Source organism: Bemisia tabaci, chromosome 1, assembly GCF_918797505.1.
Source record: "Bemisia tabaci chromosome 1, PGI_BMITA_v3".
Classification (NCBI taxonomy): Eukaryota; Metazoa; Arthropoda; class Insecta; order Hemiptera; family Aleyrodidae; genus Bemisia; species Bemisia tabaci.
The window spans coordinates 64,891,305-64,917,474 of record NC_092793.1 but is presented as its reverse complement, the minus strand read 5'-3'; the positions used below and the strand labels follow the sequence as shown (position 1 = coordinate 64,917,474).

Below are 26,170 nucleotides of genomic sequence, written 5' to 3'. Positions count from 1 at the left end.
GCTTGTGCTGCTTATTAGCAAGTTCGCTTTTACGCCTGCAGACGGACAATTATGAAACTCTCGATTCTAAAATATCCATGCACTATGGTCATATATTTGACCCGCTTTTTATCACCCCTGGGCTTATAACCTACCTAGTGATTGATTGAACAGCTAAAAAGAGCTTCATGCACGAGATCAGTTTTACTCTAGTCTTGTGGTTTTATGGCATCGTTAATTCATTACAAGATTCAAACAAACTTTAAAGTAGCCGTTCAACTGTTAGAAGGAGAGTTAGTTTTCATTGTCATTCATGAAACAACACGTGATTCGAAAAATCTTCCCTTAATTGATGACGCTTTAAAATTGCATACTTTCTTTAAACTCTTACCGGTCATAATACTGGTCCTTGAAAGAATTTAGATATACAATTCCTATACATTTCGCAATTTTTGTTTCATTTCAGGTCCATGATTACAGGCTTTAATTAATGGATGCTAAGAAAGAGGCTTAAAAAAAATTATGATCAGCCTTAACCTCGAATTAAATAGGTACCCATTGACCGCAGTCACCTTTTCGTTCTCTATTGTTCAAAGCGTAAAATCCGTCGCTTTTCCACATGATATAATAATTATGAGAAAGGGCTGCACGTCTCGACAGATCGAGGATGTTAGGAACCCGCTTTATTTTTGCCCAGGTAATACCAAAATCTAACCTAGCGGCTTAGCGTAATAACTTAACCTAACTCGAGGTTAAACAGTGTGGTTTCAAAAGTTACAATCTATACTAATAAAGCAGACTTCACGTTGATTGACTCACTGACTGACTGACTGACTGACTGACTCACGTATCAGCGGATCTCGTGAACGGGAGGCCGTGTGACCCTGAGATTCCGCACTGGGATCCCTCTCTACCCCGAGGCGCCGGATAAGGGAGGATTTCGCGATCCGCCCGCCGGTTCGCGGGATATCGCGGTCCGCGTGTGTCGATTTTCCCGTAAGGACAACGGGTGCGAGAGAGAGTGCGAGTGAGATGGAGCAAGTTCCGCGGCTCGCGCTGGAAGACAGCTGATAAATTTTACGTGTGTTCTTCTGGTACGCGCAACGGGTGCGAGGAAGATGGAAGGAGTTCGGCGTCCAACGAGTGCGAGGAAGATGGAACGAGTTCGGCGTAGCGCTGTTGGAAACGCCGCGCCATGATTTTTGCGAGCTCCGACTCGTGCATCCGTTGCCGGGCTACTCTCTTGGGGATGTGAAAATCTGGAAAATCTGTCTGCGCATTGGCATAGACTCTTTATTCTATGGCATTGGTCTCCTCTGCGAAAGTATGAGATATTTGCTCCGCGGATCCTTTTGTTTTCTTCCGTTTTTTTTTTTTTTGCAAAAGATTGGTGAAAAATGTGCTTCGCGGAGCCTTCCGTTTTCTGTTTTTTTTCTTTCTTTTTTTTTGCGAAAATTTAACTGCTCAAGTCCGAAAGTAAATAAATTGTTGTGATTTAGTCTTCACATCGCCTAGGGTTATTTTTTGTTACTTTTTTTTATCTTCTGTTTGGAAATGATTTGGGCAAATTCTCGGAAAATTTTAAGAGAAGCTGTTGTTTGGCTTCAAAAATAAAATAAATAAACCAAAATGGACCATAAAGACGATGTGCAACGTTGCAATCGGAGGAGAAACGGGGTTTTCGCGCGCATTTCATCAATATTTGACTCCGATCGTGGAAGGCGCTTTTGATAGAACTATTACTCCACGGGGGATGTCCACATTGCCGCTTGCTAGATTGAAGGCGTTTTGTACTGTGATGACGGCTCGGTCACACTGCGCCTGCAGACGCGGTGCTGACAGCGGAGCAAAACTAGAACATAGCTTCGACATGCCTTTTTTTTTTTTTTCTTTTTTTATTTCAAAACATTAAATCTTATATAAGGAAACCATTCCACATGGTTACATTTCATAGTTCTCGTGAAATTGAATTTGGATTCTTCCAATTCGTCACTTTAAACGAGCAGAAATAAGACGAGCAACTATTTGAACTCCGGAGTGGGTATGTGGTATCATACAAAATTGAAGGAAAATCATACGTTTTCGCCCATCCCAAGTAACATATGTTTACGAGTTTTATGCGCACATTGTGTAGTCTTAATTGAGTAAGAAATTCGCGTGTATACCACGATATTGATGTGAATAACGTGCAATTATAATAATCTTAGAAATTCGCTAGGAACACGACGTATTTGCAGTGATATCGTGGTGATTATCGTGTAATTTCTAATTTGTTTTACAAAATCCCTGGAAAAATCACGTTTTCTCCGCGATGTAGATGACAAACCCGCCATTTCTGAGAATTAGACGAAACCGCTGGTTAAATCCCGTAATTTTCGCGGCTGAAACTCACCATGCTAACTTCAATTAAACATTGAACTGACAAAAGTAACAAATCCTTATGAAAATAACCAACTTTTGATTGGGTATTTTTGATTATTATAATTATCACATGCGCTTACTGCAGAACAGACCAAAATAGCAGCTTTAATCAGCATACTACTAATCTCTGCATTTTTATCAAACCAGTGCGTCTCGCCAATTTTGAAATAGTAGATAATAATTCAGAAACACAATTAGTAACTGATCACTAATCACAGTGATTGCTGATGGTGGGGTTTTCCTGTGCGTAGCACGGGTTTCCTGCTAGTGTGTAATAATTTTTTTAATGTATAAACTTCCATGGATTCAGACTTTTTGTCGATTCCACCTGTTTCTATTTCACTCGAGGGGTTGCAAGATTGTGCGATAAATATGAATATTCTATACAGGGTTATCCAAAAGTCGCCTACCACTCCTGTAACTTTTTTCCTAATTGAGATAGAAGTTTGAAACTTTGAGAATGTTCCTCGGTTTAAGGTAGCAACTTTTTGGTCCCCCCAAAATATTGAGGGCCGGCCCCTCCTAAGGGGGGCGGGGGCTAACTTGTTTTTTCAAATGGCAACCCCCCTTTTGCGATACCTCATTCGAAAGATAATAAGAAAGAAAATTTTTGGCGCAAAACGCAGGTCAAAATGTTGATTTTTGACAAAATGGCGGCCGGTCAAAGTTCCAAACGGCGGGAATTTGACATCTTCGTTTTTTATCGGCGGATTGGTCTGAAATTCAGAATCCTGAGGTATTTTGGGACGAGAAAAACGATTCTGGCATTAGTTTTCCAGAAATGTCAGTCCTTTTCAAAATGGCGGCGGTTAAAATGGTGGCTTAGAGCGGGAAGTGGATATTCAGGCTGCTTATCGTCGGGTTTGTATGAGACTTGGTATCCGGGGGTATTTTGGCACGAGAAGAACGAATCTTTCATTGGATTTTTGAAATTTTTAAAAACTTTAGATGGCGGCAAAAATACGAATGGCAATGGTGGATGCGGATTTTCCGTTTCTTTTTCCGCCGCCATTTTGACGATATTCAGTGTTTCAAAAATCTAATGAAAGATTAATTTTTTCCGAGCCAAAAACCACCAGAGTATTGACTTTTGTGCAAATCCATTGGTAAACAGCCGTGATATGGATTTTCCGTCATTTTTTCGCCGCCATTTTAAAGTTTTTAAAAATTTCAAAAATCCAATGAAAGATTCGTTCTTCTCGTGCCAGAATATCCCGGATACCAATCCCGGGACCGCCCCTCAATATTTTGGGAGGACCAAAAAGTTGCTACCTTAAACCGTGGAACATTCCCAAAGTTTCAAACTTCTATCTCAATTAGGAAAAAAGTTACAGGGGTGGTAGGTGACTTTTGAGTAACCCTGTATGGGTTTGAACTGGGTAGAGTGCCGAAAAAGCAACTTATCTGGCAACAATAAGAGTCTAAGAGGGACGAGAGGCTGCCTTCCTGGGAAAACCCATGATTTAGCCGGAAATGTCATTAAAACAAATTGGTTCCGTTTGAAGCATCAAATGTACAATGGGGAAAGCTATTTTAATAAGCTTATATAACAAGCTTTTATAATAATTGAAAATGGACAAAGATGCTACAAAAAAGGAAAAAATGAAAGAGAAAGGAAATGAAATGAGGATATGATTACTTATGCAATCAAAGAGAATAAAACAAAAAACAGCAGAGAAATTTATATGCAATGAAAGTATAAGAAAAAACACAAGAGGGCTCTTTGCGATTCGAAACTACTATATTATCGTTGAGCTGTTTTTAGAACGCTACGCCATACCGATAATCTTCTTAAGAAATAAAGATGAACTTTTTCTACTTCAGAAAGTCAAATCCTGGAAGAACATCCACGGATTGTCACTTTCCTCCACCCGATGGGACTGACGTCCCGGTCAAATGCCGTTTTTAGAGAAATGGTCGATCCCTATTATTGGTTCATCGCCACACATCTATTCATGTGCAAATGATGGCACGCTCTAGCAACAAGGTTCTGTGACGAAATCATATTTTTCTCGAGAGTTTCCAAAATGTATACATCATGGTGATTAAATGCACTGTTAAAAATCCCGGCGAGAAATTCACGCTTACTCAGTTGCTATTTTGACCACCTGTTACTCTGAGTGCATGGATCCGGCGCGAAATAAGCTCGGCGCGAATTTCGCGCTCTGGCGGGAGTGAAAATCTGACAGGCAAACGTAAAACGGAACTGCCGCAATATGGATTCGAATCCGATTCGCGGCGGTGATAGACGAGTGCGCTACCACTTTGCCATTCGGCGCACATACCAGGAGGCCCTGAATTCAGCATCACGCTAATTGAGGTACCTCAACTAATTCTTCCGTCGTTGGTGATATTTACGCTCTGATCTATTCACTCAGAGTACGGTGCGATATTCGCGCTGGATTTTTTTTTTCACGCCGGCTATTCACTCAGAGTAAATAATTGATTTTTAACAGTGTCCCGCTACTCAGAAAAATGGCTCGCGTAGCGAGTGACCGTGGGTCCGGGGGGGGCGCAGCCCCTCGGCTAGCCGTCACGGCTAGTTTTTCTCTATGATTTATTTTACCTGGCGAGAGATTAATTGAGGCGTCCCCTAAAGGAAGGCTTGAGGGACATCTGAAGACTAAAGAGAGTTCCAGGGGGGGAAATTTTCCACGAAATTTCGTAGAACTTTAGAGTCTCTGTTATGAAATTTTAAATATGTTCAGTATGAGATCACGGATTTTAGGTGACGTCAGACACGTAGCCAGGATTTTTCTTCGGAGGGGTGGGGTGCTTGCCCGGCTAGGTGGCGGGGGTAGGTTTAGGGGGACTTATTTTCCTTCATAATTTCCTTACTTTTTTACTTTCGGAAGAGGGGGCGCTGGAGCCCCCCCCCCCCCGCCCCACTTCCCTCCCTTACTGACTACGTGCCTGATTGACGCCTACTCATCAGAAACTAGATTAGCGACTCACTGTTAGCAGAAACGGTGGAACACACCTACGCGCCGATGGTGAAAATATTGATTCAATTCGGGGCGAGTAATGAGTGAAAAAGACAGTGAAAAGAAGCGGGGAAAAAGGATTCTTCATTGTTTCAGAAATGGCCAAAGCGATGGAGTAAACATTTGAGTGAGCAACTCTTTGTGAGGCAGCACCGCGGCGCGGCGCGTCGTTTGCCGTTTGATCGGGCAGAAAGACACACACATACTCGTCGGTGAACAAATATTTTGCGACTAATTAAAGATAGGCAGAAGGATGGGTCGGGATAGGATCTAGTTGAGCTTGTGCTCCAAGCTTCTATCCGAGCTAGGGAGCCGGAGTTACCAGTGAGAGAAATCAAATAACATCGGGCTCTTTTCCCACCGTTACGTCCCAGCCACCGCCCCCCAACCGACCGCCGCTCCCTAAACTTCGCCATTTCTCGATTTCCATCCCTCCACCAAACATCAGGACACTGTCACCATTGACACGATTTTCTTTTAGTTCATTTCCCATTCATTCTTAAAAAATTAAAGAAAGAAAACCTCTATCTACACGGAGGAAAAAACAGAGATTGCTCCAAAATTGAAAGTTTTATCCCCCTTGTTTTGAACCAAGCTTTGATGCACCGAGTTGCTCTGATTCCTAGACATTATTTCAGCCCCGCCAGATACGTATAGAAGGGAAAATTTCTCTCTCATGTCAGAATATTATAAAGGGTGTCCCAGACGCTCAAATTCTCAGGATACTCACTCATTTTTTCGGCGTGATCTGCGTATACGTATTGTTTCATTCATTCTGGGATTCGGACAGTTTATTTTCGTAAGGGAAAGCAACTAGCGCGTTTAAGGGGAGGAGAAAAATCAATTTTTTTAACGTCAACTAATTTCAGTAAGACTTCCAGGGGCGGTTTTCTGGTCGCCAACCCTAATAAAAATGACCCATCCGTGGTGATTTTCTGATGGAGGAGCAACGATTCAAATGAGGTAAGATCACTCGATATTGTTAGATGTAAAGAGGCAACTAGCAATCGACGGAAAATTGCGATCTATTTGTGTTGGATAAGAAAATTAAAAAATTAAAATGTGAATAAACAATAAAGCAAGTTCCGATTTTTACGTTTGAAATTCCAACAGACGTTTCTTTCCTCGTGTATGCATAGTGCCAGCCATAGTGCCATAGTGGCTACTCCCACTGGGAGGAGTGGGGGGGGGAGGGAAAGTGGTGAGTGGGGAGGGGGTGGCAGGTGGAGAGGGGAGGGAGGGGGCGGCAGAGGGAGAAAAAACCTAAATTGTTCTAATGGCGGCTACTTTAAATTCAAAATAGCCGTGTTTTTTTTTTTTTTTTTTTTTTTTTTTTTTTTTTTTTTTTTTTTTTTTTAGAAATCTATTTTCAAATTTGTTACTCTCATGCCAAAATACCACATAACCGAAATGTCAATTTTCGGCCATTTTGAACTTTAGCCGACCGCTTTTTTGGAACGGTTTGAGATATTGACTTCGGGTTTGCGCGAAAACTTTTCTTTTTTATATACTATTTCGAACGCTCCCCCTCCCCACTCCTTCCAGTGGGAGTAGCCACTTAGGTTCTATATCCCTTGCTGGTATAGACGTGGCAGCGTTGGTTTATAAAAAACAGTGGTGTTTCTTCATAGAGTATTGTTTTTTTTAACGGCCCTCCAAAAAAAATGTGCATCGTGTCATAATGTCCATTTCTGCCCTACAAGTCTAGTTCCTTCAATCTTCGAGCTTTCGGCCATAGATTCTTGCCATTCTCCAAGGGTAGAGGATTTTACTTGCTTTGAGTAATTGGAGTAGGTAGTGAATTTTCTCATTGGAAAGGTCGATAGCATTTGTTAGGTTATTTTTGTTTGTTTGTCTACCTTTTTATATTTTCGTGTCCGGGAGTCCGCACTAGTTTGATGATAACAAAGTTAGTAAAAAACCAACAAAAACACCAGCATTTCGCGCGCGCCCAGCACGCGTCTCCCTCCCGAGTTCCGATAACGTTTCATGATTCCACCTGCTAGCTCGACCGCCCGAGGTCTCCCCGGTGCTCAATCGGATACAAGGAGGTTGAGGAGTAACGGAGGGCGGAGGCATTCCAGTTCAACATATAAGTGAGGCGCCAGTCATACGGCTTACTTTCCAGGCCCTGAAACAATAGGGTGAAGAGGGCGGAGATGAGATAGGATTGGGAATAGAATGGGCTAGGGATTGACATAGGGCTCTCGTTGAGCGCTGAGCAATCGGCGGCAATCTTTATCTTGGTCTTTGTGTGCCAACAACGATCTGGTGCAAGAGCAGTACCAGAACAAGGTCTTGCTGAGGGAACACGTAGTATAACATTCACACGTTGCAAAATTTCCAGTGATATAATAATTTTTCGGAAATCTCGAGACTTTTCCCTGCAATTTTTACCAAGAATTTTTGGTTTATTTTAGAGTATCTTAAGAAGGAAAGTTTGAAGATTTTTCTTTTACTACCTCGTTTAAAAATACTGATAATAACCACAAGGTGTCTAATTCTGGTTTTTGTGTAGAGTTTCGTAAACTTTAATAAGTATATTTCTTAGAATTTCAAAATGTATCTGGCAAATCGAATTAGATTACTTTAAGTTTAGCCTGTTTAGCCGCAACTGTTGGCACTTAATTAGACAGTTATAATTCGAATGTCAAATTTATCTTGCAAATACCCTTATTTTTTCGTAAAATCTCTCCGATCTGATATTGCAGCGCATTTAATTTAAAGTATACTTTTTACAATAACATACAATATTTCAAATCAATACATTGAATAATTATATTTAAAGTTGATTTACATGTTCCATGTTTATTTATGACTATACTTTAAAATAAAAATATTTAATTTTAAAAATTAATTACGATGTTTAAGAAATGTGTTACTTCGAATGAGAGTTCCATTCTTTTCATTAAAACTAACAACTTAAAACAATACTAAAACCCCTACTTTTGATATTATACAACCGCCATCAATGACCGGGGACGAAACACAACAATTTTGTCGGGTAAAATTTGGCAACACTCAGATACTCATAGGATGTTTTTCCCGAGGAGGGCAGAGCAGGTACAGCTAATTACTCGACTCTCGCGAATTTCGAGAGTTATTGCCGCGCCACTCTTGCCACCCTTCGCCGCTGAATTCTACCCTCCTCTCGTCCCCGTGAACTTGCTTATCTGCCGCCAGCTGACGCAAGTCCCATACGCTCGATTCCTTTCATCTTTCCCTCTTATCAGCTGATTCTTAATCCTCAAATACTTGCAGATCTCCGCGCCCAACTTTCCTCTCGCTTTCCGACGCGACGCGACACGTTGGGGCGTAACTCCAATCCCGCGTGAACCATAGAAAGCGTGGAATCAAAGGGACGCGGGGGCTAACTTGAAAATTTAGTAATGCCCTTACATTAACGGCGCGACAGATTTTCATCCTCCTGTGTTCCCTGGCTTGCAGTTACGACTCGACGGAGGAGTCTGCGATGTCGACGTGAGCATGCGATGGTCGTGGAATAGTCATTTTTAAGATAGGTTTCTTGCGCCATAAACGCGCAGAATTTCACTCCAAGCTAGACCTGAAGGCCCGCCCTTCGGCCGCGTTACGTAGCTGAGGGACGTCTCGACGTCTCGTACCCTAATATATTCCGATAAAATCATTTTTAAGACGCTCTATGGACAGGGCGAGGAAGGGGAGTACAGTTGGTCACATTCTCCTTTGAGGACCCCCGACTAGAGTACCTTTATAAACAGAGCATGGCCATTTCTGTGCCGGTTTTTCGTTGGTCGCGTGAAAATAGGCTGACACGATGTTCTTACGGCCGTAAATAAACAAAAACAAGATGGCTGTTATCAGCAAGCAAGTTTGAGGCTATGCACATCTTACATCCTACTGTGATAAAGGCGAAAGGCGATTTAACAATGTTTTCAGGTGTTTCTTATGTGTTATTCGTAGATATGAAAATTTAAATTGTTGCTGCAGTGTAATTGAAATTTGTGTAAAATTTTGGCTTCCTATCAATGTCACGGTGAGCCGCCATCTTGTTTGTTTATTTACAGCCGTGAGAGCATCATGAAGCCTAAAAACTCGTTGACCAATCAAAAAGCGGCACAGTTTTCCTGTAGTAAAAAGATACGAATGGCCATACTCTGTCTATAAAGGTACTCTACCCCCGACCATCTTCCAAAGAATGAAAATTGATTGACCCAAAAAATACATTTGGCTCTGAAAATCGAGATTATGAAAAAAAGACGGATGTACTCTTTTAAACCTTGGGGGATTTTAGCTTTGATGGATTGAATCAAAGTCATATCGTCAGTAGAAATACCGCCCCCAGAAATCCCTCTGCATAGGCCAGACCTGGTGCACGATGCGCATTGTATGAGGGCGCGTATAGCTGCCTTATGAAATTCGAGGACGACGAGACATAAATGAAGGGCAAGGAGTAGAGTTTATTAGGGTGGAGGGTTTGAATAAATGAATCGTCGTTTAATTCGACGCAGCTAATCTGAGAATTCATCGATGGTTGCCGAAACCCGCAGTGGGCGCCCATGGACAGTCGCTCATTTGGGATCATACGTTGGCGCTCACCTTGTGACCGTCACCCGTCCCCAGCCCTGTTCCGCCTCATCAATCAATGAATCTGCATCGCTGATCGCCGCGCGCCGCCGCCGCAACCTAGCGCATCCCCAAAGCTCCGCTCCGATCGGAGCCCCGTTCGATTTTATCGCGTGTGAAGTGGCCGATTTACAGACGAGCCGAAACCACAAAAGCAGTCTCTTAATTACGCGCCTCGTCAATTAACACTGTCACAGCCGCTCTCACGCCTCCCCTACCGCCGCCCCCCCCCCCTCTTCACCTCCTCTCCATCGACTCGAACAAACCTATCAGTGCTGTCATGCCGAGAGCAAAAACACATTCACTGTTCACAGGAATCGGTGTCTTGATCAGTTCTTCATTTCGTGGTTACTTTGTCTTTTGCAAAAGAAAACTACGCAGTTGAAAATTTCCGTGCTTCTGATTACTTGGAGTTACTTTTTTCGGTCTGATCAAAAAATTTGGTTGCTCAAAAATTTGGTTGTTCAACCAAATTTTTTGTTAAATCGGCCGAGACCGTGGGTTACTCCGAGGCATCGTCGTTACCTGCACGAAAAAACGGAACTATACCTTTGAATGTTGTACCTAAAACTCCCCTCGCAAATTGCATACTAACCAGGAGAGTAATGGGCATTTCTGATGCAAAATTTCACTGATTTTTCCTCGGAAACCTTGCAAAAATCAGGGCAATTTTGAATAGTGATTGCACCGGTACATTTCTGTAAAATAAATTAATTGTTTGAGTCAATTTGACAGCCTTGGAATGGAGTTACGTTCCTTTGTGCGGTTGCGGGAAATAACGACGTCTGGAGATGAAGAGAATATCCTGCTGATTTGATGTGTTCATTTTTCTCTCGATGCCGCTCAGAGGTTGCCTCTTGCAAGTTTTGGGGTATTAAACTATCACCAAAGTGTTGATCCTGGCGGCTCGCGCCTATCTTGAGGGAGATTTCAAATTTTCGACCCAAAAATTTGGTCAATGCAACCCAAAAGACCGTGGGCCAGCAAGAAGTAAACCCCCCCCCCCCCCCCCCACCCCGAGGAAATTTTGAAGATGTTAATTTTCTTGAAGCTCTCGACTAGTAGGTAGGATAAGATGTTTTTGTCTTCGCGAATTCTATCGTGGTGGGGGGTAGCAAGCCCCCCTGAAACCCCCCCCCCCCTCCCCAAAATTGCTCAGAATTTTGACTTTTCCGCAATGTTTTCCATTTTTCTCGAGAAGACTTGATATTAGGGCAAAACTTCAGTGACCAATCTGAAAGCTCGGGTTTCGTTCTGGAAAAGTATAACGTGTTACTTTCCCGCACGAGCGTTTGCTTATAATGGTAACTGAATTTACGACTTTTGCGACTTTTCGACTCAATAAAGCCGTCTTTCGGTTTCATACGAAAACGGTCCCCAGTTAAAAGTTCGGTGATACTTTGTGTCACTTGGTGTTACTTTGTTGTGTCAGATCAACACAAAGGACTTGCTTGCTGACACACTTTTCTATTCAATCGACCCAGACCGTATATTACTCTGAGATATCGGGATATCAAGAGAGTGTCTTGCGCGGAACTGATGTACTCTTGTTTTCCGTCCTGATAACCAGAAGTTTCGACTTGCTAGTGGCTAACGGATTGAACTATCACCGATGGGTTCTATACAGGGTTATACAAAAGTCACCTACCACCCCTGTAACTTTTTTCCTAATTGAGATAGAAGTTTGAAACTTTGGCAATGTTCCTCAGTCTAAAGAAGCAACTTTTTGGTCCCCTCAAAATTTTGGGCGGCCCCCCCCCCCCAAGGGGGCGGAAGCTACCTTTTCTTTCAAATAGCAACCCCCCTTTTGTGATACCTCATTCGAAAGATAATTAAAAAAGAAAAATTTTCACGCAAACCGCAGATCAAAATGTTGATTTTTGACAAAATGGCGGCCGGTCAAAGTTCAAAATGGCGAAAATCTGACATCTCCGTTGTTTATTGACAGTTTGGCGTTAAACTCAAAATCTTACGGTTTATCGATACGAGAAAAACGATTCTGGCATTGGTTTTCCAGAAAAATCAGTCCTTTTCAACATGGCGTCTTAGATCGGAAAGTGAATATTTAGGCTGCTTATCGTTGGATTTGTAAGAAACTTGGTATCCGGGGGTATTTTGGCATGAGAAGAACAAATCTTTCATTGGATTTTTGAAATTTCGAAAAACTTTAAAATGGTAGCGAAAAAATGACAGGAAATCCATATCACGGCTATTTACCGATGGATTTGCACGAAAGTCAATACTAGTGGTTTTTAGCTAGCCGACCCACCACAGTAAGCAAAAAACCACTAGAGTATCGACTATGGTGCAAATCCATCGGTAAACAGCCGTGGTATGGATTTCCCGTCATTTTTCGCTACCATTTTAAAGTTTTTCGAAATTTCAAAAATCCAATGAAAGATTCGTTCTTTCGTGCCAAAATACCCTCGGATACCAGGTTTCATACAAATCCAACGATAAGCAGCCTAAATATTCACTTCCCGCTCGAAGCCGCCATTTTGTAAAGGACTGATTTTTCTGGAAAACCAATGCCAGAATCGTTTTTCTCGTATCGATAAACCCTAAGATTTTGAGTTTAACGCCAAACTGTCAATAAACAACGGAGATGTCAGATTGCCGCCATTTTGAACTTTGACCGGCCGCCATTTTGTCAAAAATCAACATTTTGACCTGCGGTTTCCGTCAAAAAATTTCTTTTTTAATTATCTTTCGAATGAGGTATCACAAAAGGGGGGTTGCTATTTGAAAGAAAAGGTAGCTTCCGCCCCCTTGGGGGGGGGGGGGGGCGGCCGCCCAAAATTTTGAGGGAACCGAAAAGTTGCTACTTTAGACCGAGGAACATTGCCAAAGTTTCAAACCTCTATCTCAATTAGGAAAAAAGTTACAGGGGTGGTAGGTGACTTTTGGATAACCCTGTATGTTTGATCCTGAGGTCTCCTGTGTAATTTTTAACGAGGATGCAGATCTTTCACACAAAGATTTAGTCACTTCAACACAAAGATTTGGTAGATTTGACACAGAGAAAAGTGACAAAAGAAAAACTAAACCACAGCTTGTGTTACTTCGTGTTTGGACGTAAAAATGCGTTTTATAAACGAACATAATTTTTAGGTGATTACATACTCTCCCCATCCAAACCGTGCTCCCTATGCTAAAATTTTGCTGAGGCCGTGGTACGTAGGGGGGGGGGGGGGGGAGTGAGGCATACTTGTCACGGTGGAGCGAGGGGGCGGTGGAAATAAGTGGCCGTTATTGATTGCACGGAAAAAAAGGAAGGATGACGCTGGATAAATGATGAACAGATAAGGAAGAATGGTGGATGTGGAATGATGGACTACGGATTGTGGTTATCGCGGGGTGAAGTTACCGTAGTTCGGCGTTCGACGGCACGCGGAGCCATCAAATTGCGTAGCTTTCGGTTGAGGGTGGCTCCGGTCCGGCTCCAAGTGCCGCAGGGGTAGGGGAGAGGAAAAGCGAGGGGTGCCGCGACCAGGAGTAGGACGCAGGAGTGAGCCACCGCCGACGCACCGACACCTGGCCTGCCTGCGTCGTCGTGTCGGCCTCGCGCCCAACTTTCCGATCCTCTCTTGAGGAGTCCGGCACTAAGGGACTCCGCTACGGCTCGTCCCGTATAGACGCCCCGCGTTGTTTCGGGATCACCTCGAAACCCCAGTTTTAGTCAGCAGAACACCCCCCCCCCCCACTCCCATATTGCCGCGGTAGGAAATGGACTGAATCAATCAGAAAGGCACTAAGTCACATTTTAGGGGAGGGGGTATGAGTAATACAAGTAGTTTTAGCCTCCTTTTAAGAGTTCAAAGTCTAAGGAAATATTTTGAAAAGGAAAATAGGCGTTAAACTCCATCCATGCTGCCGTGTGAAGGAAGAACGCCGTATGAGCATTCAGGCGATGCCATGTCTCCTTCAGTAAATCAGAAACTTTACCAGAAAAATTTGGAATATTTTTCCTACAATGTTTCAGACAATTTAATCGACAATTTCTGAAAATTTTAATGAAAAATACGTGTAACTTTATTGTGAAAACGCGTGCTTTAATATGCTTTATTCGGGGACATTTGACAACTCTCGAATGTTCATACGACGTACTTCCATTAAGCGGGAGTTAGGTTAGTATTATGACAATTAAATAGCATGCACGATATTCAATGTCTGTATTGAAAATCATAATGTGTGCCCTCATGCATGGTTTTTACAATGACGAGGCAAACCCAGCACTAGGAGAGGTGGGTCGAAAATTACGCTCTTTTCCCACTGAAACAGATATTCAAATGTTGAAAAAAGACGTTGAAGAGAAATGTTGATATAATCGCCAGATGGTAAGATACGTCCATCTTCAAAAAATTGTACTCCGTCGATAGCCCAATTTCTGAAAATTTGGCAGTTACGCTTATTTTCCTCAAGTAACCTATCCTCCTGTGAGCCGTTCACATTGCCTATACTAACTAATTGAAGGCGAACTAGTGATAATTAGCGTGGAACATCGTGAGTGGATTGATTAAGTCTCTAGAACTGAAACCACTGGTGAATTTTTTAAAATACCTACTTACAACTCCTACAAGCAACAGTTACTGCTCTTAAGCCGCTTACATTGCCCACCAGCTGATTTGAAGGCGAACCGATGAGAATGAGCGCAATGTTCCGTATCGCACTTTACTTCTAGAACTTAAACCGAATCCTCAGACTGCTGCAAGCAATTATTACTGCTCCTGAGCATCCTACATTGCCTATTAGTTTAATAATAAAAAAACGACCTCAAAGAGAAATTTTGGTGCGCTCGGTAGTATAGAAAGCCGTACTTACCCTCCAAGAATAGTATTCCACCAAAAACTCAATTTATACAAATTTGACGGTTACGCCCTTTTTCAAATAATCGCTTTAATTCACGAAGAACCTTTCATTCGTTAATGTCAATTCTTATTTAAGAAATCTTCGTGCATCATTAAAAACTCCCTAGCTCGAATAATTCTCATCCGTTCGCAGACGTGAGTAAAATGGTGGCCGTAAAAACGGAAATTACGAGTGCAATTTGGGGATTACTCGTATCGGAGATGTTAATGAATCGTTCGTTTTTGGTCTTTGCTGGCAGCTCTGATGCCACTAAGCGATTCAGAGAGGGATATCATAAGGGCTCACACTCACAGACATCAATAGACAAATGTCGAGTACCCGTCAATAAATAGTTAATCCGGAATAGATTTGTTCATTAAATGGAGCGCCTGTCTCACACCTAAATATTAATTGAAAGTGAAGTTTAAAAAAGATAAATAGTTGAGACTGGAGAGCTGGAGCGGTCTGGAGGTTTGGATCATGTGCGAGGTTTGGATGGTGTTGGTAGTCGCGTGTGTGGTTTACGGTCACGTGACCCCCAGGTCTTTTGTCTATTTTAATTCAGATGAATTAAATCCTAAATGAAGTTGCTCGTCAGGTCCGACCCAGACAGCCCTCCTGGAAATCTGCTCGTCGCCACTCTATCTCGAGAGGGGATGTTCTTTCATGTTGAAAAGTCCTCGCCGACTACACAACCCCTTAATTTCGTTTTACATAACATACAGAGGAAAGGTTCCCCCTCCTGTATTTTTTATCACTTTGTTTAGTAAGTGCGTTATCACCCCACTTTAAGGTAGAGTGCGCCTCAATAATCATCTCCGACCTTATCATAATGTTATTACCGATTCGTCGATTCGCAGTGCTTACGAATTTGACTCCTCGTCTGTGCTTGGCAAACCAGCCATGAAATTTTGCTATGGTTCAAGTTCCGTGTAATTTGATTCTTTTTACCCAAACTTTTCGACAAGGGACGCTTATACGACTCTTTGAATCAAATCAGTCGCTGTATCGTGAGCAACCTTCAACAACATTGTCAGTTTGTGCGATTCATCAGGCGAAATTTTGATCATCTGCATTGTTTTTATTTTGAAAAATGCATCATTGCATGATACGCTCAGAATGCAATCCCAGTATTTATACTCGAAATCAGCGTAGGATTTGCTGAATCTTTGGTTGTTAAAATTAGAAGGTATGTAAGTTGACGGGTTGATTTTTCACCTGCTGACTTTTCTTCTTCTTAAAGATTTGGACACAATGTACACGCAAATAATGGAGTCAAATGTCAACTGTGACATTGCGGGAACGCGTTCACTTACAATATTTTTTATTTTCATTTTTTATTTACATATTTATAATTACTTTACTTTGTAGACTTTATTTTTTTAATGGAAAATTATTTAAAATCGCTTCTTGAAAACGTGCCTCATTTGTCTAACCTGTGTGAAAAAATTCTATGAAAATATCAAGCACAAGACGAAGAGGAAAGGTATGTCTTCAACTACACTGAAAAAAAGAGATAAACTTCGGGCGTGTTAACCGTGCTTACAAACTATTTGACATTACTGTTCGTTGCAGGCTGAGAGGCCAAAAGTTACGAGTGCAGCACCTAGAGTAGTCGGAGGCTCAGAGCTACGCACGGCACGCTTTTCAAGAACTCTGATCCTCTGAGCCTGCAACGGACGGTATTACTGTAATTATACAGGGTCTTCAAAAAGTTCAGCTCCCCCCCTGTAACTTTTGAACGGTTGCACCTAGCGAAATGAAATTTTTACAGTGTTCCTAGGTCAATAGGAACTACTTTTGGGCATACTCAAAATTTGGGGGCGGCGCCCCCGGGCTGCTGGGCGGACCCCAACTCAAAATTTTCAAATAGCAACCCCCATTTTTTATGGCATTTTAAGAAAGAGGATAAAAAAAGAAAATTTTTGAGCTATTGTGAAGATCTCTACGATTTTTTTTCGCCGAGATATTCGCGATCAAAGTTTAAAATAGGCCTATTTCCAAAAAATCGTGTGCGCCGACCGAAAAATCCTAGGCAACCAAACTTGTGCTTCAAATGTTCAGAATTACACGCACTTTCAAGAAAAATTGGAAATTTCGACTCTGAACGTCGCAGGCCGCCCCCTCCGGCTACTCCGCGGGCCGCGCTCCCCCCCCCCCCCCCCATCAAGTAACTACCTGGTGACCCGGGGGCGCTTCCCCGAAAGCTTGATCATGCTCAAGAGTAGGTACCGTGGACTTACCAACACTGTCGAAATTTCATTTGGTTAGGTGCAAACGTTCCAAAGTTACTTGATTGGGGGGGGGGGGGGGGGGAGCGCGGCCCGCGGAGTAGCCGGAGGGGGCGGCCTGCGACGTTCAGAGTCGAAATTTCCAATTTTTCTTGAAAGTGCGTGTAATTCTGAACATTTGAAGCACAAGTGGTGGTTGTCAGGGCGGGTAAAAATTCAGCATTGAGAACTCGCGATTCTGACACATGGCTTACTTTCTTTCGGACTTCAGATCACGGCCAATGTTTGAAAGTCGCGTCCTCTTGCGCAAATATCGTGCCTAGAAATCGTAAGAATATGGGTTGTCTATAAGCGCAATATATTAAAATTATGAATACCGGCACAAGGTATGATCCACTTGCATCTCTGAATACTGCAATTTAAGTCTTTCAACTTTATTCCATCCGCATAACCCGAAAAAATGGCTCAAATCCAGGGAAACGTGGATTTTTCTCGATTTTTCCCCGATGATGTGGCAACGCCGTGCTGCGATGGGAGGTTCTGTAGTTAGATAAATGTATGTAATTACTGGTGATTCGGCCATAACATATGAAAAATGAAGGTTTTTGGACTTTTCTGAATGAGCTCGACGAGAAATAGCCCCCAAATACTGAAATAAGTACTCGGTTTTCTATGATTTTAGGCAATGAAATATGGCAACACCGGCTTTTTTGGGGGGCTTTAAATCGGAAAAAGTTCTTAGAGGAAGGTTTTGACCACCCACGACCATTTTCTGCCAAAAAAGTTTAATTCTGGTGATTAGAGTCTCAAGCTTTGTAAGTTTTCAGTTTTTGATACAGGATCGTCAATTATTAGCTGCCAATAAATACCGGAGGCGCTTGAAAGTCAATTAAGCTATCAAGTTGGGGGCTCCTTCGAAGGAGGATTGGGGATCCTCCGGTTATGAATTAGGAGGCGGGGTCGGGCGATGATCGGTGAGTTTATCAAGTGGCCCGCTCACGTGTTGACGTGAATCAGGTGTAAGATGAGTGCAGATGATGTCACGTCAAACATCTGTAATCATGCGGCACATCGCCCCCTGCCCTCCTCGACCCCCCTGTCTCCCCAGGGCCCACTCTACCACCCTACCACTGGTCTCCCTAACCTCTGATGTCCTAACTCACCGTCCTACTATTAATTTTCGAGCCCGTAGCAATAGACGAGAAGTTGCCACCTTAGTTCATATCGTTTATTCGTTTATGCGTTCTTGCCAGTGACTTGGTTTGGCACATTGCTTGAATTTTTGAATTTCTTTCAGAGTGCTGAGCTCCTATCCGATAGTTTTGGATGACATAGCACCGCAATTTAATGAGCATGAAATTTAAATCACGAAAATTGATAGCAACTTCCGGGAAAAACGGTACTTCAATTACACTGTCCTATGATCGTTGCTTTTGCTTTATTACGTTCACTAAAAACAGGTAATTTTTTGCATAACACGTTTCAAAAAAGGTTTTTAAGGCAGGTTCCATATGCTTTAATTATATTTCGACACTGAAATACAGTCACGCAGTTTTATCTACAGTACTATTATGTCACGGTCCATGGAATTTTTTTAACATACGAACCAATTGTGTCAAAGTCTAGCAAATACGCTGAACAAATGATTATTTAAAAAACCGTTTCAGGAAAGAGGGCTAAGAAGAACTTCGAGCTAATTAACTTCATTTAAACATGTGACTCTATTGAGGGGAAGAAGAAGGGGAAAAAAGTATTTATTTACTTTGGAATGCGTTGATAGATAAAACAGGTATATATACAACAAGAACCTTAGATCCTTATCCTATGGACCTAGATGATCACCTAGATGATCATCAACCTATAGATGATCAGCTAATATTAGCAGGGTAACAAAAGTTGCACAATCTTAACGACATTGGAATAATGCTCCTGCTGGTTCCTATTTGCAAAATGCAATCCGTACATCGGTAGGTTTTGGAGTACTTTTTGTTATTTTAAGACTAAATTCTAGTTGGATGCATTTGCTATAGTCCCCATAACTTTGAGCCAGACGAGAGGAACTAGAAGTGTGAGAGGAGCAAGGGATGGGCTCAAAGGACATTTTCACTCGGTGGAAAGAGGTCATGATGAGGTTAACAGGCAGGCCTTTTATCATCGTCATCAGTGCCTCAATTCCCTCACTCCCCTCACCGCAGGTCCCGAAGCTCAACCCATGATCTGCCACCACCACTCGAATTTGGCTTCATCATGATCACCATTACTGCCACCCTACGGTTTACAAACCCTACTTTCATGCCTAAACTTTATTGGTACCGGGGAGCCTGTAAGTTGGGATATTGACTGTCGCGTACAAGTAGTATCAATTATTATCATTCAGAGAGAGGTTTATCTTGCTTTTCATTGCTGTTTCTTAACAACCCTCAAGTCAACCCAAAGTGTTGTAAGTCAACCCTCAAGAAGGGAAGAGAAGTTGGACTGCCACAGACTTTATACTGGAAAACCTATAACTTTAATGGGGCCATTTTTTTCTGTTCAAGCGCTCATAACCGCTGGAAATGAGCAGAATTGGTCGAGACGAAAGTGGTTTGAAAATTTCTCATTTGGGCATTTGAATACCTGGTCGAGACATTTATTCAATTTCTCTTCGAGTTAATTTTTCGTTTTGAGTCACAAAATTTCAATGAGATAAATTATTGTAAATCTTTGCGTTAAAAGTTACAACCAGTCACTGTCTATGATTGAATAAGCAAGCAAACTCCTTGTCTCTAAACTAAAATAATATAGGAATTATTACAAATGAAGGCAATTCCCTAACAAGGCCTAATTTTTTTAAATAGGTGTATCTAGGGTGAGGCATTATAAAATTCGAAAGATAGCTTCAACATGCGGTTTGAACACGTGTACTTCACTCCTGTGTCGGTTTGGCTCAAAAATTCTTGGGGTGCTGATAAGTTTTTGGGGCCCCTTTTTCTCGGATGGAGCCCCCTCTGACTAGCCTAAAGTCATAGTACTCATTTTTCCTTTTTCGCTCGATGTGGAATTTAAGTTGGCAACCGAAAATTCACATCGGAAGAAAAAGGAAAATTGAGTACTATGCTGATACAACCCGATAAAGGAGGAAAAAGAAACATAACCTAAAGTCCTCCTGTTTGTTGGTTTATCAAGTTTTAGGAGTCCCTCCTCTACAATAAAAAATGTTGATATACACTAGAGTGTCCAACTTTGAGGGTCACCTCCGAATTTTGATGATGGTACCCTGTAAATCGTTGACCTCACTTATAAAAATAAGATTGCACTAAAGAAAACAATTCTAAAAAAATTTTTAAGGGTTGCGCACGGCCAAAAACCACCCCCCCCCCCCCGGAATAGGCCAAAATGCAGAATTTTGCCCATTTTGACGATTTTTTTAACAACATCGTAATTGAGCTAGGGCTCTGAAAATTTCACAGTAAGAGCATATGTTAGGGCACTTTAAAGAAAAAAATTTGTTCATGTCATCATGCGTTTCGGTTTTTTGTTATAAATCCTCAAAATTGGCTGAAACGCGAGAATTTCAAGATTTTGTATTTTTGTCGTATGACGATTTTTTCAACTGACAAAGTTAAATTAAATATGAAACGTACCATTAATTAAATCTTGATACTCATTTTGACCAAAATTCATACTTCACTGTATTGACCCCTCCCCCCTTATTTTTTAACGTAAATCCAGCGTTTCCTAAGTAGCGATAGGTGCATGGGATTTTTTTTTCTTTTTTCCATTAAAGATTGTGTTTTTATTCATATTCCACAATTTAAATGTCTGCGTAATGTTTCATTGAAGTGGCACTTACTTATGAAAAATGGGAGAGCATGATGTGGACTTTTTCATTAAAAAAAATAAATTGTATTTTTGAAAAAAAAAAATAATTTATTAAAATAAATGGGAATGGACCCAAGCACCAAACAATTAGAAACAGCATCATTCCTTTCTTCTGAAATACTTTAACAGAAGCTCCGTAGGAAAAGAAGAAACACCGATGAATATACTTCAAAAAAACGAGGTGAGCCTTCCAAAAAAGAGTGGCAAGGTGCCTAAACAGTAGAAGAAAAGCAGGATTACTTCCTCTTTATATTTGGTCATGGTGATGAAAATCACTGTAACACCAGTTAAGTTATGATAGGTGTAAATGTGGGAAACCACAAAGCCGAGGTGTTATTTGGATAACACGATTTTATTCAATCATTGCCGAAGCTTTTCGACCTTTATGGTCATTATCAAGGCTACAAAAAGGCAAAACTACAAAAAGCAAAAGTCACAGGCAAGGCAAAACTACTGGCAGTAAGCTACTAAAACTACAAGCGCACAGGAAGTTAAAACATAGTTAAAAATAGTAAGTCAGCGAGAGAGCGTGCATGATTGATTGAAGAAGCTACTTGAAAGCTACTGCTAGCTTGAAGCTACTTAAATTCTACTTGTTAGCTTCTTCAATCAATCATGCACGCTCTCTCGCTGACTTACTATCTATACTATAAGCTCTCAAGCCTCCTAATTTTGCGAAACTGGTAACGCTTAGTTCCAGCGTTCTACAAAGCCGATTTTTATGATTTTTGCGGCTATCGACGGGCAATTGTCTCTAGATAAGCCAACTCTTTTCAGATTTTCAAAATATGGCCTAGGTTTTTTTATATTAAGTGGTAAAGTTGCGAATTCTCCCATTTAAACAATGTAAATTTATATTTTTTGTCATAGTTCGTTTGAGCGTTCTACCGGGCCGATTTCTAAGTTTTTTGCGGTAATCGACGGGTAATTGGCCCTAGATGAGCCCGCTCTATTCAGATTTTGGAAATAGGACCCAGGTTTTTTTACAATCACGTTATAAAAGTGAGTGAATTTTCAGAATGCTCCGAGACTGCTACCGCTATGCGCGGGAGGATGCGCAGTGGTCGAGGAGGTTGCGCAGTAGCTGGGTAGCCTGCGCATCAGCTCTACACTTATCTACTCAAGATTCGCCCCCACTTCCTCAAGACGAGCGGTAGTCGAGTCGTCAAAGACGTCGGAAGCGTCCAATTACAATATAGTGTGGGTTCGATCCCCGTTACCCGAAATTTTTAATTATTACCTGATTATCAATGTTCGTTGTTTTACTGCAATATTTCATCAAGTAGTCATTCCAAAACGCGTTCTTTAGACTTCAAAAAAAAAATTTGTTTCTTTATTCATCAAAACCAAAAATTATTTCATTCTAAAAGTAAAGTATACCTCATATCGTAATTTTTTAGGGGAAAAATAAAACTAACACCGATAGGAGGGTAAAAATAGGGCCGCGAAGCGGCCCATTGATGGCGCGGAGCGCCTTCAGGGGGTTGGGCCGCGTAGCGGCCAGGGGGCGTAGCCCCCTAGTTTATACTATAAGCTCCAAGACCTCCTAATTTTGCGAAGCTGGTAACGCTTAGTTCCAGCGTTCTACCGGGCCGATTTTCATAATTTTTGCGGCTATCGACGGGCAATTGTCTCTAGATAAGCAAACTCTTTTCAGATTTTCAAAATATGGCCCAGGTTTTTTTATATTACGTGGTAAAGTTCCGAATTCTCCCATTTAAACAATGTAAATTTACACTTTTTGTCATAGTTCGTTTGAGCGTTCTACCGGCCCGATTTCCATGATTTTTGCGTAAATCGACAGGTGATAGGCCCTAGATGAGCCCGCTGTAATCAGATTTTGGAAAAAGGACCCAGGTTTTTTTAAAATCACGTTATAAAAGTGAGTGAGTTTACAGAATGCTCCGGTACTGCTACCGCTATGCGCGGGAGGATACGCAGTGGTCGAGGAGGTTGCGCAGTAGCTGTGTATAGCCTGCGCATCAGCTCTACACTTATCTACACAAGATTCGCCCCATAGGACGCATGTCGAGCGGTGGCCGAGTCGTCTATTGTAAGACGTCGAAGGCGTCCTCTTTAAAATCGGTGTGGGTTCCGATCCCCGACTCATGATATCTTAATTATTACCTGACTATCATTGTTCATTGTTTTACTGCAATATTTCATCAAGCAGTCATTCCAAAATGCGTCCTTTTAATTTTAAAGTAATTTTAAGTAAAGTTTAAATTAAAGTATACCTCATATCGTAATTTTTTATGGGAGAAATAAAACGAACACTGATAGAAGGGTAAAAATAGGGCCGCGAAGCGGCCCATTGATGGCGCGGAGCGCCTTCGGGGGGTTGGGCCGCGTAGCGGGCAGGGGGCGTAGCCCCCTAGTTTTTAACTATGTTTTAACTTCCTGTGCGCTTGTAGTTTTAGTAGCTTACTGCCAGTAGTTTTGCCTTGCCTGTGACTTTTGCTTTTTATAGTTTTGCCTTTTTGTAGCCTTGATAATGACCATAAAGGTCGAAAAGCTTCGGCAATGATTGAATAAAATCGTATTATCCAAATAACACCTCGGCTTTGTGGTTTCCCACATTTACACCTATCATTACTTCCTCTTTGAATACTTAACAACTGACGCTTCAGCGATAATAACAGGACAGTTCATCCCTCTGTGGCTAATTTTCGGCATCAATTTGATCCAACAGAAAGTGATTTGAAAGGCCTTCAAAAAGTTTGCTTATTCGGTCAAAGATATTCAATCTTTCTTGGTACAAACCACAGCTTCCAATAATTGCCCTTCAAGCTGATTTATATTTTACAAAAAAATTAGGTTACTTAGTATACTTCAGAACTTCACTACTTAGTATAGTTCAGTAAAGCGAGTTTAGTCTTGCAAAAATTAATGGCAAGGTTATAATGCAAGCCAAGAGGTGGCAAAAAACAGTTGACGAAATGCATTATTCCTTTCTTTTTATGTACCTGGTAATGTTAGGTGAAAGTTTCATCGAAGAAGATTCAATAACTATTCATGTGATGCAATATCTTCATTTTTTTGTTGTTATGAGATCAACCATATGATAGGATGAAAATGTGTATAATTCAGTGTTATTTTTTACTAGCTTGTTGAGATAATTATGATTGCTCTCTTTAGTTACTAAAGCTTTAACAGTTTTTTTTTTCATGCTATTAGAAATGAATTAATCAAAAACATACAGAGGCCCCCACCTATCACCAAGATAACTTTAATGTTTTGAAAAAGTGGCCAATGTATCCTCTGATACTCTCTTATAAATACTAGTGTACTGACGCAACTTTTTTGTAAAATACAAATCAGTTTGAAGGGCAATTATTAGCAGCTGAGGTTTGTACCAGCAAAGATTGAATATCTTGGACTGAATAAGCAAACTTTTTGAAGGCCTTTCAAATCACTTACTGTTGGATCAAATTGATGCCGAAAATTAGCCACATGCAGTTTCGAAAACAGAGGGATGAACTTTCCTGTTATTATCGCTGAAGCGTCAGTTGTTAAGTATTCAAAGAGGAAGTAATCATGCATTTCTTCTACTGTTTAGGCACCTTGCCACTTTTTTTGGAAGACTCACCTCGTTTTTTTGAAGTATAATCATCGGTGTTTCTTCTTTTCCTACGGAGCTTCTGTTAAAGTATTTTTGAAGAAAGGAATGATGCTGTTTCTAATTGTTTGGTGTTTGGGTCCATTCCCATTTATTTTAATAAATTATTATTATTTTTTTTTTTTTTTCAAAATACAATTTATTTTTTTTTTAATGAAAAAGTCCACATCATGCTTTCCCATTTTTCATAAGTAAGTGCCACTTCAATAAAACATTACGCAGACATTTAAATTGTGGAATATGAATAAAAACACAATCTTTAATGGAAAAAAGAAAAAAAATCCCATGCACCTATCGCTACTTAGGAAACGCTGGATTTACGGTTAAAAATAAGGGGGGGGGGGAGGGGTTAATACTGTGAAGTATGAATTTTGGTCAAAATGAGTATCAAGATGCAATGAAAAAGTTACAAGTTTAGAAACAAAAAATACATGTTTTCCCACTCAATTTTGCCTGCTGAAGCCAAATATGACCTCAGATTTTTTCTAGAAATTACGCATTTTTCGAAAAATGGATTTTTCTGGAACAAAGTGTTTTTCAATGTAAAATCCCATATAAAAAAGATGGCTTTGTCGGCACGGGTTAATATTATCCGATTTGGCTGAAACTTGGCAGAGAGTGTTTTTTGATCGAATGGAACAGTTCTAGGGGGTAAGACCAAAAAAATTCGCAAAATAAATTTTGCTGTGTATAATTGGGCCACCCTAGCGATACATCGATTGATCTGTCATTTGATTCAATGGAAAAATATCGATAAACAAGGTGCTCGCAACAAACACCTTAATGATCGATTCAATACCATACGCTCAAATGGAGAAACACCTCGATAATCGATCGCATCCACGCCTGGCCTGGCCACGTTATGATAAACTCAGTGGAGCGAGGAGTGACTCACTGGACCGTCCCGTAGCGAGGTTTTGCATGTGGATTGAGGACACCTAAAAACGCGGAGCGGCATGCGGCATCGGGACATAACGATAAGGATCTTGTAAAGTTAAACTGGCATTAAATATGTCAGTGCATACTAAACGATTCTCGCTGAGCAGGACCGCGGCAGATGACAGGAGACTATAGGCTCGTATGAGTGTGCGATACGCAGACTTTTACATAGCACGCGTCAGTACATCCAGCGCAGCGTCCAGCCGCGCGCTGCAATTGGCCGGAGAGTGCGGCGCGATGTCAGTTGGTGCGATTTGCTCCGCAGATAGGTGGCCAGTTGGAGCCCTCTATCAATTGTTCCGTAATTAGCGGGGCACGCACCTAGCCGCCCCCCCCCCCACCCTGCGGCCGGCATGCGATAACGCGCCCGCCAATGAATAACTCGCGAGTCACCACTCATTCCGCGTCCGTCCTTTCTTCTCTTATATTGGCTTGGCCCACCGTGCGGACCTACTCTTTTCGCGCAATCCTTTCTGCCGTTAATTTACCGACTGGCAGCGGCAGCTAAGTCACATTGATACCTCTCAGAGTAGCGCTTTACATTCTTGTCACTCTTTTCGTCGTCTCCCGCATGAAGGAACGTAACTCCATTACTGACAAAACTGACTTAAACAATTTTAATTTTTTACAAGTTTGTGAGCGTACGATTTTCGGCCAAAATTTTCCTGATTTTTGCATGAGAT

At 41.5% G+C, this 26,170-nt stretch overlaps 1 protein-coding gene and 1 long non-coding RNA gene across 4 annotated transcripts in view; one reads left to right on the top strand and one right to left on the bottom strand.

The window, feature by feature from the left end:
• LOC109034612 (uncharacterized) overlaps positions 1-26,170 on the bottom strand; it is a 135,955-nt gene that overhangs the window by 71,343 nt on the left and 38,442 nt on the right. The gene's annotated exons all lie outside the window — the stretch shown is intronic.
• The window catches only part of LOC109034613 (uncharacterized), a 29,215-nt gene continuing 18,342 nt past the window's right edge, over positions 15,298-26,170 (top strand). The window contains exons 1-2 of one of the 2 annotated variants that reach the window (XR_002009159.2): positions 15,298-16,026; positions 18,366-18,528. This is a non-coding gene — a long non-coding RNA (uncharacterized lncRNA). The remainder of the gene's footprint in view (positions 16,027-18,365; positions 18,529-26,170) is intronic. The other variant, XR_002009158.2, reaches the window with a different exon arrangement.